The 14,173-nt window shown below is 43.5% G+C and overlaps 1 long non-coding RNA gene across 1 annotated transcript; it reads right to left on the bottom strand.

Moving 5' to 3' along the window:
• Positions 1 to 241: 241 nt before the first annotated feature.
• LOC139414064 (uncharacterized) lies at positions 242 to 1,655 on the bottom strand. Its single transcript, XR_011634864.1, has 5 exons — positions 1,624 to 1,655; positions 1,368 to 1,407; positions 1,200 to 1,261; positions 591 to 685; positions 242 to 483 (listed from the first exon to the last, which is right to left on the bottom strand). It is a non-coding gene; the product is annotated as an uncharacterized lncRNA (long non-coding RNA).
• Between the last annotated feature and the right edge of the window lie 12,518 nt (positions 1,656 to 14,173).

The raw sequence follows: 14,173 nt of genomic DNA, 5'->3' as shown, positions 1-14,173 counted from the left end.
GTGAAAAAAAAGAAAAATGTTTAGCTTAGCTCAGCTTAGTCATCGAACTATTGGAAAAAGTCAAGCCTTTGTATGCCTGTTCCAAACTCCTCGAAAAGAGAAAGCTATCCGTATTGAGTTTGTGGTTAGCAAGTTTTTCTTGCGTCAAGCAACCCAGGTTACCCCCCACTGTTTGCTACACTGGTGTCAGAAGTATGATGTATGTGCAAACTAGCAGTGATGTTGAGATGCATCCCCTTCCACAGATCCTGTTTCTTCTTTATTATTTTCCATTCATTTTTATTAAAATGTTTAATATCGGCCCCAATTTCTATACATTACACCTGCAAGTGCTCTTAACATCAAAAGTAAAGACATTTTCTTAAGTAGGCCATAAAATTAAAGATGGAATCCATAAAAACAATTAGCATGTCTTCATTGTTGGTACAAAAGTGGAACTGCTTTCATCACTTCTGGAACGAGGTCTTGAAGAGGGATGTGGATCTTGAAAAGATTAGAAAACATGAATCACAACATGTTAGTGGTCCTGATTTGACCTGTGATGGTTATTCTAATTACAATGACCACATGAATGACAACCTACAACCTACTTTGAACCTACTGGAACCTAATTATTGTCACAGAAGCGCCGCTTCACATATGAAAGCCATGTACAGAGGTAGCTGTAGACTGAAGACACTGTGTACTGGAAAGAGAAAAATGACTTGTGTGAGATCCACAGCAGTACTGACTCTTGTTTGACAGCTCCATTATGACAGTTTCACTTCTATTTTCCTTTTTTAAGTGTCTCCCTGAAGAGGCACATGATTGATGATGTATCATTTCATCATTTGGCAAATATTTTAAATAGCACTATATACTGTACCAACTCCATGATAGAAAGGTGTTCCTCATGTTTGGTATACTAAGTGTATACAGATGTATAATCTTAATTTGAGCCAGTTTACTACATCAGGAAAATAATTCTGCAGCAACAGGAAATGTGAATTGTTATGTGGATTATAGTTCATGGACATTTTTATAGGGGTTGATATTCTTTGTTAGGGCAAATCAAGACTGAAACTTCATAGTGGAAATTACAAACTTTAGAAGCCTTTTTAAAATGCAAATACACTACTAGTTTGCATTTCAGCAACAAAAGAGTGATCAAATGAAGATCCTACATCTGTAGTTATATCATTTGCAATGATTTGACAAACCATTATATTGCTCCGAATCACAGATAGACTGCCAGAACGAGGCCTTGTAGAGGGACGTGGATCTTGAAAAGATTAGGAAACATAAAACACAAGATGTTGGTGCTGATTTGACCTGTGATGATTACTGTATCACATTGACCACATGAATGACCACACAATAGAACCTACTGTGAATGAAAACGTAGTTGTAGCCTGAAGACACTGCCCACTGGAAAGAGAATAATGGCTTGTGTCAGATCCAAAACAGTTCTGACTGTTGTTTAACAGCTCCATTAATTCATTTATTACAAATTGACTGATTTCCTTATATGATCTGTGACTCAGTCAAATCTTTGAAATTGTTGCATGTTGTGTTTATATTTTTGTTCATTATAGCAGTTGATGATCTATAGTTACTTTTATAATTTGCAATAATTTGACATACCATGACACCGTTTAGAATCCAAGCTAGAAAGCCACAACTTCTGGTCTGTAAAATAAAGGAGAGGAAGAATGAGTACATCAAATACAGAGATACTGTATTCAAAATGATGATTAATTGACATCATACATTGTAAAGCTTCTGCTTAATCTTTTTGATTGTGGCATCATTGTGAGGACAGTCCAGTAGTCCCTGGCTCTCATGGAACAGACAGTCCACTGTGTCAAACTTCTGCCTAATATTTCTGACTGCTGCATCATTGTGAGGACAGTCCAGTAGTCCCAGTCTCTCATGGAACAGACAGTCCACTGTGAGTATTACATCACTTCTGGTCACTAGTCCGCTGCTGTAAGGTACAGTGTAGTCTGGGTTGAAGGTGTGATGCAGCACTACCAGAATGACATCTTTACCCACTGTCAAGAAAGAGAATGTGGGAATACTCAAATAAACAATGTCAAAATTAAACCCTTAAGCCTCTCAAATAAACAATTTAGTCATGTCATTCATGCCGTTGGTACATTTGAGGAAAACTGGTGTGGAAAGAGAATATCTAGTATAGAAGGAAATAACATTGTTTAGGAAGTCATATTTGGGATGAGTTACTGTACTTGGAATCTGTTGCAGTGCTGCTTCAATATCAGTTCCGGCGCGGGAGACGATGGGAGAGAAAGCCATGATGACATCACTCTCCACTGGAGACTTGACTTCCGTAAAACATCTTGTGGTGTTGTTGAGTCGTCTCATAAACTGAATATGAGTTTCCAAAGTATTGCCAGTCTCAACTGTGTAGCACTTCATCTTGTGTGCCACTGATTTAAGGTCAGAAAGGTCATTGATAAATGTTAATGTTTTTGTTAATTGGCACAATGGACAGTTGGTTCATAGTTCAGCCAGCTATAAGAGCATTGTAGGTTTAACCATTTACTTTATAGTGCACCCCTTCATCAAAATATTACATTATACATAAGAGCCCTGTTGAAAATTACCTTTGTGTTCCAACATGGATCTATAGAAAGTGAAAGAACAGACAAAGAGGTTTATTAGTCTAGATAGATACATTCAGGATAGGAAAACATGTACAACAACCAGTGTGCAAACCATCTGTCTTATATATTTCTTAATTCCATTATTTTACTTTTTGATTGTAGTGAATTGTTAGATATTACTAGATTAGATAACACAAGCATTTCGCTACACCTGCAATAACATCTGCTAAATATATGTATGCAACCAATAAAATTTGATTTGATCTTTCTCCGTGGTGCGAACTGCATACATTAGCGTGAAGCTATTTCACATTCTAAACTTTCACTTTCACTCTCTTATCTTTCACAGTATCCGGCTCTAGAGTACTTCACCACCTCAGTCCTTCCACTGGACCACATGATTTCTTGGAATTAGACAGTGAAAGTAATGTGTTATTGTAAATGTACTTACTGCCTCTGTTCTATTCTACATTCATAGAATTACTCACCTAAAAAACATTGCATTCAATTCTGCACTACCAGTTTCCACATAACCAAGTGTACTGTTTTATTCCTGCTGTAGATGTAATTTAATATCTATCACAAAACCTTTCACGACACCCACCCAACTGTAAATGATAGCTATGGTGTTCATATTGAAAATGAATTGTCAAATGAAATGAGGAAAATAGACTTACCCTGCAGCTATGGGACTCTTTTCTGTTGACTGTACTGCAGTTGTGGCTTAAAGTGATTTGTTCTAATAGCTAAGAGAAAGTGAAACTAAACAGCATGAGATAATAAGAGGAGGGGGCAATTTTTTCAGAAAGTCACAAATGCTGAGTTTACACAGGCAGCTGCGTTCTGATTTTTCTTCCGCTAATTGGTCTTTTGACCAATCACATCATATCTTTTTCAGAGCTGATCTGATTGGTCAGAAGACCAATTGGTGAAAAAAAATATAAGAATTGGGCTGCCTGTGTGAATGCAACCATCTAGGCAATCTACAGTTCAAACAACAAAGTGAGCACAACTGATTTGGTAAACAGCTGAGGAATGGGGCTGGAAAAATGTAACCACACTCACATTTATAGACAGAGCTATGGATGCACCACCATCCATGATATAGAAATGATAGTTTTAGACAAGGTTGGAGGCTATGCAGTCTTTGTTTACAATTACACATTTAAAAACAATGTAATAAAACAAGGTTATATTTTGGGTTCTGATGGGGTTGACAGTTGAAGTAATCTCATAGTGCAATTAGAATTTATAGTCTTTAAGAATCAATGGATGTATGTATATATCATTAATTCAAAAGTCCAAAAATGTATGTACCAATAGCAGATTGCCGCTTTAATAAGGTGCATAACAGTAGTTAGACCAAGCACGATTTCAATTTGTTTGCTCGCCTCAATTGCTTAAAAATCTGTCCTCTCGTCCCCTTCACCTGCACTGATTGAAAAGACTTGACAGGTGAAACAACATGGTGGAAGCTCATCTTTAGTCTATTGACTTATGCATCCCTGCGCATTGACTCAGTACCGGTAGTCCCTGTATAAAGCCTCGTTATTGATATTTTATTGTATTACTTTTTATTGAATTTTTTACTTTTTTTATTTGGTAAATAATATTTTAACTATTTCTTGAACTGCATTGTTGGTCAAGGGCTCATAAGTAAGCATTTCACGGTAAGGTCTACTACACCAGTTGTGCTCCGCACATGTGACCCCAAAAAATTATTTGATAGAACATTTGATTTGATAGTGACACTGGCCGTCTCCACTCCTGGCACCCGTGGTAGAATATCATTAGGTTGAAATGTAGAATTAATGCCACGTTTAAAACAACTCAGAGCTTGGAACTCGGAAGTCTCAGACTTCAGTGCATTCTAAACAACGGTTAATCAGAAAATAAATGGGGGGGGAAAATTGTTTGAATGGTCATTTAATTCTTCCAATTCGGGAACTCGGGCCCATTTCTAAAGCTCCGACCTTCTGACCTGAGGATCACTGACATCATGGTTTATTTTTTCGAATTGCCAGTTGTTTTGAACGCAGCATATTTTCAAACAGAGATCATAATTAATGTTCTATAACGTGCAGCCCCACCCCATAGGGGAGCTCTGCTCTGAGGTGGTTTCCCCTGCTGCCTAGGCAGCGAATAGCCTGAGAGAAAATTATGCACCCAACTGCAGCCAATGGGAGTACAGGTGTCCCTATATAAGGGGATGCTTCCCCTCAATCAGCCTCCCATTATCTTCAGCGACTGGACTGAAGAAGCCGAGAAGAGAATGGAGAAGATAAGTCTCAGGACGAACCTGCTGTCGATCTCCAAGTCTCGACGTAGTCCTTCTAAATGAGCATACTATTTCCACCCAACCCAAAAGCTCTTTTATGAGCTCAGTGTCGCTGCTCCACTATGGCGACTGTAGACTCACACAACTTATGTTTTGTGTGCCTAGGATCACAGTGTAACAGTATAACTTTAGACCGTCCCCTCGCCCATACCCGGGCGCGAACCAGGGACCCTCTGCACACATTAACAACCGTCACCCACGAAGCATCGTTACCCATCGCTCCACAAAAACCGCGGCCCTTGCAGAGCAAGGGGAACTACTACTTCAAGGTCTCAGAGCAAGTGACGTCACCGATTGAAGCGCTGTTTAGCGCGCACCGCTAATTAAGCTAGCCGTTTCACATTCGTTACAACAGCATGCTAGGGGCGGCCTCACAGATCCCCCGGAATGCCCTAGCATGTTGCCTCTAGAGAAGACGAAGATATTGGGAAGTGTTTGGATTTTTCTCTCGAACCCCCCCTCCCAATGGAGAGTGCAAGGTTTTTCTCATCCTTGGGCGAGGAAGAGACGGGCTCTGAAATTTCAGCAGCCCCCTCCTACGCAACAGCCTCTCTGCGCTCTGATTTTCCAGGGCTCATTGAGCGAGCTGGCTGGAGATCACGCTGCCCTCCATTCTCTCCAACCCGGAAGTAGATATGATGGAGGGCTGCCCCTACTCTAGACCAAAAAGGGCGGTGGTGCCACTGGGAGCCGGCAAAAAGCTTTACACCCCATTCACCAGAGTGGACGGCAGACAACCCCAGGGGATCCCCAGGCTCGAGGACACCATGGCTGCGTACCTCGCCCTAGTACGAGCTCCTGGCCGTCACCCAGAAAACCAACTCTACCTACAACAAAGGACCGGCTCACAGCTCAGCTGGTAGAGAAGTCCTTTGCACTAGAGGTCCAGGCTGTAGCAGCAGCTAATAATATTGCCCTTCTGGCAGCCTCTCTGTCCCTTCATACCATGGGTAACACTGAGCTGTCAGGAGAGGAGATATAAGAGGCGTCAAGAATTTCCGGCGCCATACTTCATCTACCGCAGGCGCCGGCTGTGTGTGTGGGAAGGTCCATGGCCACTTCGGTGGTCGCGGAGTGACACCTCTAGCTGTCTTTGACAAAGCCGCCCTGCAGAACGCCCCCACGACAGAGCGTTTTGGGAAGACAGAGGAAGCAGCTATCTAGACAACTGCCATTGGCAGGAGGGTCTAGATCACTTCCCAGAGAGGCACCCAGCTTCACTCTCTAGTAGACCTGGGTCTACAGCCAGACGGATAGCCCGTCGAACCGCAGCACCTCGGTGGGCCTTATGGGCCCCGCACCTCCGGCACCTTCCACCTCTCCTGCAGCACCAGAGAGAGCAGCCGCTCCACAACCTATATTCGCCCTACTTCCTAGTACCAAAAAAGATGGGGGGAATGAGGCCAATATTGGATCTACGCAGTCTCAACGAGAGCGTAGCCAAACGGCCCTTTCGAATGCTTACGACAAAACGTCTGCTGGAATGTGTCCACACCAAAGACTTTTGTATAAGCATAGACCTAAAGGACACGTTCTTCCATGTGCCGCTAATCCGCGTCACCGGAAGTCCCTGCGTTTTGCCTTCCAAGCATCCCGGTGTCGCCCCTTTACTATTGACAATGAGATTGGTGTTTTGCGGGTAGCATTTAATGAAGCTGCCATTTGAGGACTTGTGAGGCGTCTGTTTCTCAAACTAGCCACTTTAATGTACTTGTCCTCTTGCTCAGTTGTGCACCAGGGCCTCCCACTCCTCTTTCTATTCTGGTTAGGGCCAGTTTGCACTGTTCTGTGAAGGGAGTAGTACACAGCGTTGTACGAGATCTTCAGTTTCTTGGTAATTTCTTGCTTGGAAGAGCCTTCATTTCTCAGAACAAGAATAGTCTGACGAGTTTCAGAAGAAAGTTCTTTGTTTCTGGCCATTTTGAGCCTGTAATCGAACCCACAAATGCTGTTGCTCCAGATACTCAACTAGTCTAAAGAAGGCCAGTTTTATTGCTTCTTTAATCAGAACAACAGTTTTCAGCTGTACAAACATAATTGAAAAAGGGTTTTCTAATGATCAATTAGCCTTTTAAAATGATAAACTTGGATTAGCTAACACAACGTGCCATTGGAACACAGGAGTGATGGTTGCTGATAATGGGACACTGTATACCTAAACTCAGCAAAAAAAGAAACATCCCTTTTTCAGGACCCTGTCTTTCAAAGATAATTTGTAAAAATCCAAAGAACTTCACAGATCGTCATTGTAAATGGTTTAAACACTGTTTCCCATGCTTGTTCAATGAATCATAAACAATAAATGAACATGCACCTGTGGAACGATCGTTAAGACTAACAGCTTACAAACGGTAGGCAATTAAGGCCACAGTTATGAAAACTTAGGACACTAAAGAGGCCTTTCTACTGACTCTGAAAAACACCAAAAGAAAGATGCCCAGGGTCCCTGCTCACCTGTGTGAGCGTTCCTTAGGCATGCTGCAAGGAGGCATGAGGACTGCAGATGTGGCCAGGGCAATAAATTGCAATGTCCGTACTGTGAAACGCCTAGGACAGCGCTACAGGGAGACAGGACGGACAGCTGATCGTCCTCACTGTGGCAGGCCATGTGTAACAACACCTGCACAGGATCGGTACATCCAAACATCACACCTGCGGGACAAGTACAGGATGGCAACAACAACTGCCCGAGTTACACCAGGAACGCACAATCCCTCCATCTGTGCTCAGACTGTCCGCAATAGGCTGAGAGAGGCTGGACTGAGGGCTTGTAGGTCTGTTGTAAGGCAGGTCCTCACCAGACATCACTGTCAACAACGTCGCCTATGGGCACAAACCCACCGTTGCTGGACCAGACAGGACTGGCAAAAAGTGCTCTTCACTGAAGAGTCGCGGTTTTGTTTCACCAGGGGTGTTGGTCGGATTCGTGTTTATCGTGGGAGGAATGAGCGTTTCACTGAGGCTTGTACTCTGGAGCGGGATCGATTTGGAGGTGGAGGGTCCGTCATGGTCTGGGGCGGTGTGTCACAGCATCATCGGACTGAGCTTGTTGTCATTGCAGGTAATCTCAACGCTGTGCGTTACAGGGAAGACATCTTCCTCCCTCATGTGGTACCCTTCCTGCAGGCATGACAATGCCACCAGCCATACTGCTCGTTCTGTGCATGACAGGAATGTCAGTGTTCTTCCATGGCCAGCGAAGAGCCCGGATCTCAATCCCAATGAGCACGTCTGGGACCTGTTGGATCGGAGGGTTAGAGCTAATTCCATTCCCCCCAGAAATGTCCGGGAACTTGCAGGTGCCTTGGTGGAAGAGTGGGGTAACATCTCACAGCAAGAACTGGCAAATCTGTATCTCCTCCATGAGGAGGAGATACACTGCAGTACTTAATGCAGCTGGTGGCCACACCAGATACTGACTGTTACTTTTGATTCTGACCCCCCCTTTGTTCAGGGACACATTATTCAATTTCTGTTAGTCACATGTCTGTGGAACTTGTTCAGTTTGTCTCAGTTGTTGAATCTTAAGTTCATACAAATATTTACACGTTAAGTTTGCCTTAAATAAAACACAGTGAGAGGACATTTATTGTTTGCAGAGTTTATAAGACTTGGCTGTGCTCAATGACATATATATATATATATATACACATATATATAAATAACTTGGCTTTGCTCAATGTATCACCACTCAGGATATGACCCAGATGCAGACACAGGAGGCAGATGGTTCGGTTCTCAGAATATTTATTATAACCAAGGGGCATCCAAAGGGGCAGGCAGAGGTTCGTAGTCCAAGGCAGAGTCAAAAAGGGACAGAACTGCAGGCAGGAAGGTTGGGAACCAGGAAGACTAGAAAACAAGCACTAGAGAAAACAGGAAACACACTGGTAAGACCTCGCAAAACAAGACAAACTGGCAACAGACAAAAAGAAGACGTCGGTATAAATACACAGGGGATAATGGGGAAAAATAGGAGACACCTGGTGGGGGGTGGAGACAAGCACAAGACAGCTGAAACTGATCAGGGTGTGACACAATGACTACATACGACTAAATTCATATATATATATGACTTGGTTCTGCACATTGACCATTTCTGACTTGGCTTTGCTCAATGACTACCTACCAAAGGTTGCATTGTGTTCTTTACAATGGAGAAAAACATCTCTCATTGAAGATGCCCAAACTGTGGAGATAACAATAGAATGTGAAGTTAAAGTTACTGGTTTCCATCTGTGGCAATGCCTTTCCCTAAATGTTTATGACAACTATAGTTCCAGAATAGCCTAATCTTTTGAATACGGTGTAGTTAAAAAAAACAGCAACATAACTTTAACATTAGCTTAGCAAGGTAGCTACACTGACAGCGGTCAGTTACCTATTTGTTGATGTTTGTCCACTCCACGTGGAAATCACCATGACGTTCCTTCCCACCCGCAGTTCATGAATATGTAGGTCTACATGTAGTCTGTGTCATTATTCAGAGATGGAACCTAAACAAGCATTTCCACTCTTAAGCAGGAATTACATTGAAATAAGGGTGGCATTCCCCTCTGGTGGGTCCTTTAATATAAGGTCAGGTACAGGTGGCTAACTGCCAAAATAAAGGAAACACCAACATAAAGTATCTGAATAGGGCGTAGCTTCGTACACCTTGGCATAGATTGTAGAAGAGTCTGGAACTCTTTTGGAGGAATGCCATCATTTTGTTGATGGTGGTGGAAAACCCTTCTCAGGCGCCGCTCCAGAATCTCACATAAGTGTCCAATAGGGTTGAGCCTGGTGACTGAGACAGACACACATAACTTTTAAACACCCTATGCTCCTTTCAGACTTCTCTTTCAAAGCAGAATATAATGAAGAGATGTTGTCTCCACCCTAACAATGGGAGTCGATGTCCCAAAGGTGAGAAGGCAGGAGGTCTGCTTAATAAACAGAATGTCGTATTCCCACATGGACAGATTTTGATGGGATTGGACCATTTCTCTTCGCTTCTTCCTCTCTGATCAAAATCACTGAGATCTCTTCTTCTAGCCATGGAAGCCAAAATAATGGGCAACTGGGCATTTCTACGCATGACCCTAAGCATGATGGGATGTTAATTGCTTAATTAACTCAGGAACCACACCTGTGTGGAAGCACCTGTTTTCAATATACTTTATATCCATCGGTTACTCAAGTGTTTCCTTTATTTTGAGAGTTACATGCACATAACAGTTCATACAAGACTATCACTCAGTTGTTGGTGATCCTGTGTATCAGACATCTGTATGAACGTACACTTCCATTTCAGGCTGGATAACATTTCTGCAAAACATTATGTTACTGCTGAACAGTCTTATTGAACAAGGAACTTCATTTAAAGGACAATTCCTCCACATATTCATCGTCACCAAACCAGCATGTTTCTATGATCTGTGGTTACAAAGATAAGATCCTAAAAAAATGCTTGTCAATGACATCACAGGGTAGAGTTAAAAACAGTGATTTTTAAAACCGGCAGTGAGTTTCTAGCCCAAGGAAGGGTATTTTCACTGCAAATCTCAGTGTTTGAAAATGTGTTTTTAAAATGTACTTTGATGTCATCGGGTAGAACTTAACATATGTTAACACTGGTATTGAGCTTTGTATTGTGCTGGAAATAATGAAAATTAGGTTGAAAAGTGGTGGAGTTGCCATAAAAATAATTAGCATGTCTTCAATGTTGGTACAAAAGTGGACCTGATTTGACCTGTGATGGTTATTCTAATTACAATGACCACATGAATGACAACCTACAACCTACTTTGAACCTACTGGAACCTAATTATTGTCACAGAAGCGCGCCTTCACATATGAAAGCCGTGTACAGAGGTAGCTGTAGACTGAAGACTGTGCACTGGAAAGAGAAAAATGACTTGTGTGAGATCCACAGCAGTACTGACTCTTGTTTAACAGCTCAATTATGACAGACACCATCCATAAGTTTGACTTCTATTTTTGGCCTTGCTGGCCGTGCTGCTGCTCCAGTTTCAACTGTTCTGCCTGCGGCTATGGAACCCTGACCTGTTCACCGGACGTGCTACCTGTCCCAGACCTGCTGTTTTCAACTCTCTAGAGACAGCAGGAGCGGTAGAGATACTTTTAATGATCGGCTATGAAAAGCCAACTGACATTTACTCCTGAGGTGCTGACTTGCTGCACCCTCGACAACTACTGTGGTTATCATTGTTTGACAATGCTGGTCATTTATGAACATTTGAACATCTTGGCCATGTTCTGTTATAATCTCCACCCAGCACAGCCAGAAGAGGACTGGCCACCCCTCATAGCCTGGTTCCTCTCTAGGTTTCTTCCTAGGTTTTGGCCTTTCTAGGGAGTTTTTCCTAGCCACCGTGCTTCTACACCTGCATTGCTTGCTGTTTGGGGTTTTAGGCTGGGTTTCTGTACAGCACTTTGAGATATCAGCTGATGTACGAAGGGCTATATAAATTGATTTGATTTGATTTGACTGGGGACAGCAAGGAGTCATCATGTCAGGTAGTCCTGAAGCATGGTCCTAGGGCTCAGGTCCTCTGAGAGAAAGAGAGAATTAGAGAGAGCATACTTAAATTCACACAGGACGCCGGATAAGACAGGAGAAGTACTCCAGATATAACAAACTGACCCTAGCCCCCCGACACATAAACTACTGCAGCATAAATACTGGAGGCTGAGACAGGAGGGGTCAGGAGACACTGCGGCCCCATCTGATGATACCCCCGGACAGGGCCAAACAGGAAGGATATAACCCCACCCACTTTGCCAAAGCACAGCCCCCACACCACTAGAGGGATATCTTCAACCACCAACTTACCATCCTGAGACAAGGCCGAGTATAGCCCACAAAGATCTCCGCCACAGCACAACCCAAGGGGGGGGAGCCAACCCAGACAGGAAGATCACGTCAGTGACTCAACCCACTCAAGTGACGCACCCCTTCTAGGGACGGCATGAAAGAGCACCAGTAAGCCAGTGACTCAGACCCTGTAATAGGGTTAGAGGCAGAGAAGCCCAGTGGAGAGAGGGGAACCGGCCAGGCAGAGACAGCAAGGGTGGTTAGTTGCTCCAGGTGTCGCCCCTTTACTATTGACAATGAGATTGGTGTTTTGCGGGTAGCATTTAATGAAGCTGCCATTTGAGGACTTGTGAGGCGTCTGTTTCTCAAACTAGCCACTTTAATGTACTTGTCCTCTTGCTCAGTTGTGCACCAGGGCCTCCCACTCCTCTTTCTATTCTGGTTAGGGCCAGTTTGCACTGTTCTGTGAAGGGAGTAGTACACAGCGTTGTACGAGATCTTCAGTTTCTTGGTAATTTCTTGCTTGGAAGAGCCTTCATTTCTCAGAACAAGAATAGTCTGACGAGTTTCAGAAGAAAGTTCTTTGTTTCTGGCCATTTTGAGCCTGTAATCGAACCCACAAATGCTGTTGCTCCAGATACTCAACTAGTCTAAAGAAGGCCAGTTTTATTGCTTCTTTAATCAGAACAACAGTTTTCAGCTGTACAAACATAATTGAAAAAGGGTTTTCTAATGATCAATTAGCCTTTTAAAATGATAAACTTGGATTAGCTAACACAACGTGCCATTGGAACACAGGAGTGATGGTTGCTGATAATGGGACACTGTATACCTAAACTCAGCAAAAAAAGAAACATCCCTTTTTCAGGACCCTGTCTTTCAAAGATAATTTGTAAAAATCCAAAGAACTTCACAGATCGTCATTGTAAATGGTTTAAACACTGTTTCCCATGCTTGTTCAATGAATCATAAACAATAAATGAACATGCACCTGTGGAACGATCGTTAAGACTAACAGCTTACAAACGGTAGGCAATTAAGGCCACAGTTATGAAAACTTAGGACACTAAAGAGGCCTTTCTACTGACTCTGAAAAACACCAAAAGAAAGATGCCCAGGGTCCCTGCTCACCTGTGTGAGCGTTCCTTAGGCATGCTGCAAGGAGGCATGAGGACTGCAGATGTGGCCAGGGCAATAAATTGCAATGTCCGTACTGTGAAACGCCTAGGACAGCGCTACAGGGAGACAGGACGGACAGCTGATCGTCCTCACTGTGGCAGGCCATGTGTAACAACACCTGCACAGGATCGGTACATCCAAACATCACACCTGCGGGACAAGTACAGGATGGCAACAACAACTGCCCGAGTTACACCAGGAACGCACAATCCCTCCATCTGTGCTCAGACTGTCCGCAATAGGCTGAGAGAGGCTGGACTGAGGGCTTGTAGGTCTGTTGTAAGGCAGGTCCTCACCAGACATCACTGTCAACAACGTCGCCTATGGGCACAAACCCACCGTTGCTGGACCAGACAGGACTGGCAAAAAGTGCTCTTCACTGAAGAGTCGCGGTTTTGTTTCACCAGGGGTGTTGGTCGGATTCGTGTTTATCGTGGGAGGAATGAGCGTTTCACTGAGGCTTGTACTCTGGAGCGGGATCGATTTGGAGGTGGAGGGTCCGTCATGGTCTGGGGCGGTGTGTCACAGCATCATCGGACTGAGCTTGTTGTCATTGCAGGTAATCTCAACGCTGTGCGTTACAGGGAAGACATCTTCCTCCCTCATGTGGTACCCTTCCTGCAGGCATGACAATGCCACCAGCCATACTGCTCGTTCTGTGCATGACAGGAATGTCAGTGTTCTTCCATGGCCAGCGAAGAGCCCGGATCTCAATCCCAATGAGCACGTCTGGGACCTGTTGGATCGGAGGGTTAGAGCTAATTCCATTCCCCCCAGAAATGTCCGGGAACTTGCAGGTGCCTTGGTGGAAGAGTGGGGTAACATCTCACAGCAAGAACTGGCAAATCTGTATCTCCTCCATGAGGAGGAGATACACTGCAGTACTTAATGCAGCTGGTGGCCACACCAGATACTGACTGTTACTTTTGATTCTGACCCCCCCTTTGTTCAGGGACACATTATTCAATTTCTGTTAGTCACATGTCTGTGGAACTTGTTCAGTTTGTCTCAGTTGTTGAATCTTAAGTTCATACAAATATTTACACGTTAAGTTTGCCTTAAATAAAACACAGTGAGAGGACATTTATTGTTTGCAGAGTTTATAAGACTTGGCTGTGCTCAATGACATATATATATATATATATATACACATATATATAAATAACTTGGCTTTGCTCAATGTATCACCACTCAGGATATGACCCAGATGCAGACACAGGAGGCAGATGG

The sequence above is a fragment of the Oncorhynchus clarkii genome, chromosome 7 (genome assembly GCF_045791955.1).
Source record: "Oncorhynchus clarkii lewisi isolate Uvic-CL-2024 chromosome 7, UVic_Ocla_1.0, whole genome shotgun sequence".
NCBI classification, from domain to species: Eukaryota; Metazoa; Chordata; class Actinopteri; order Salmoniformes; family Salmonidae; genus Oncorhynchus; species Oncorhynchus clarkii.
This window is presented reverse-complemented; position numbering and strand designations above follow the sequence as displayed.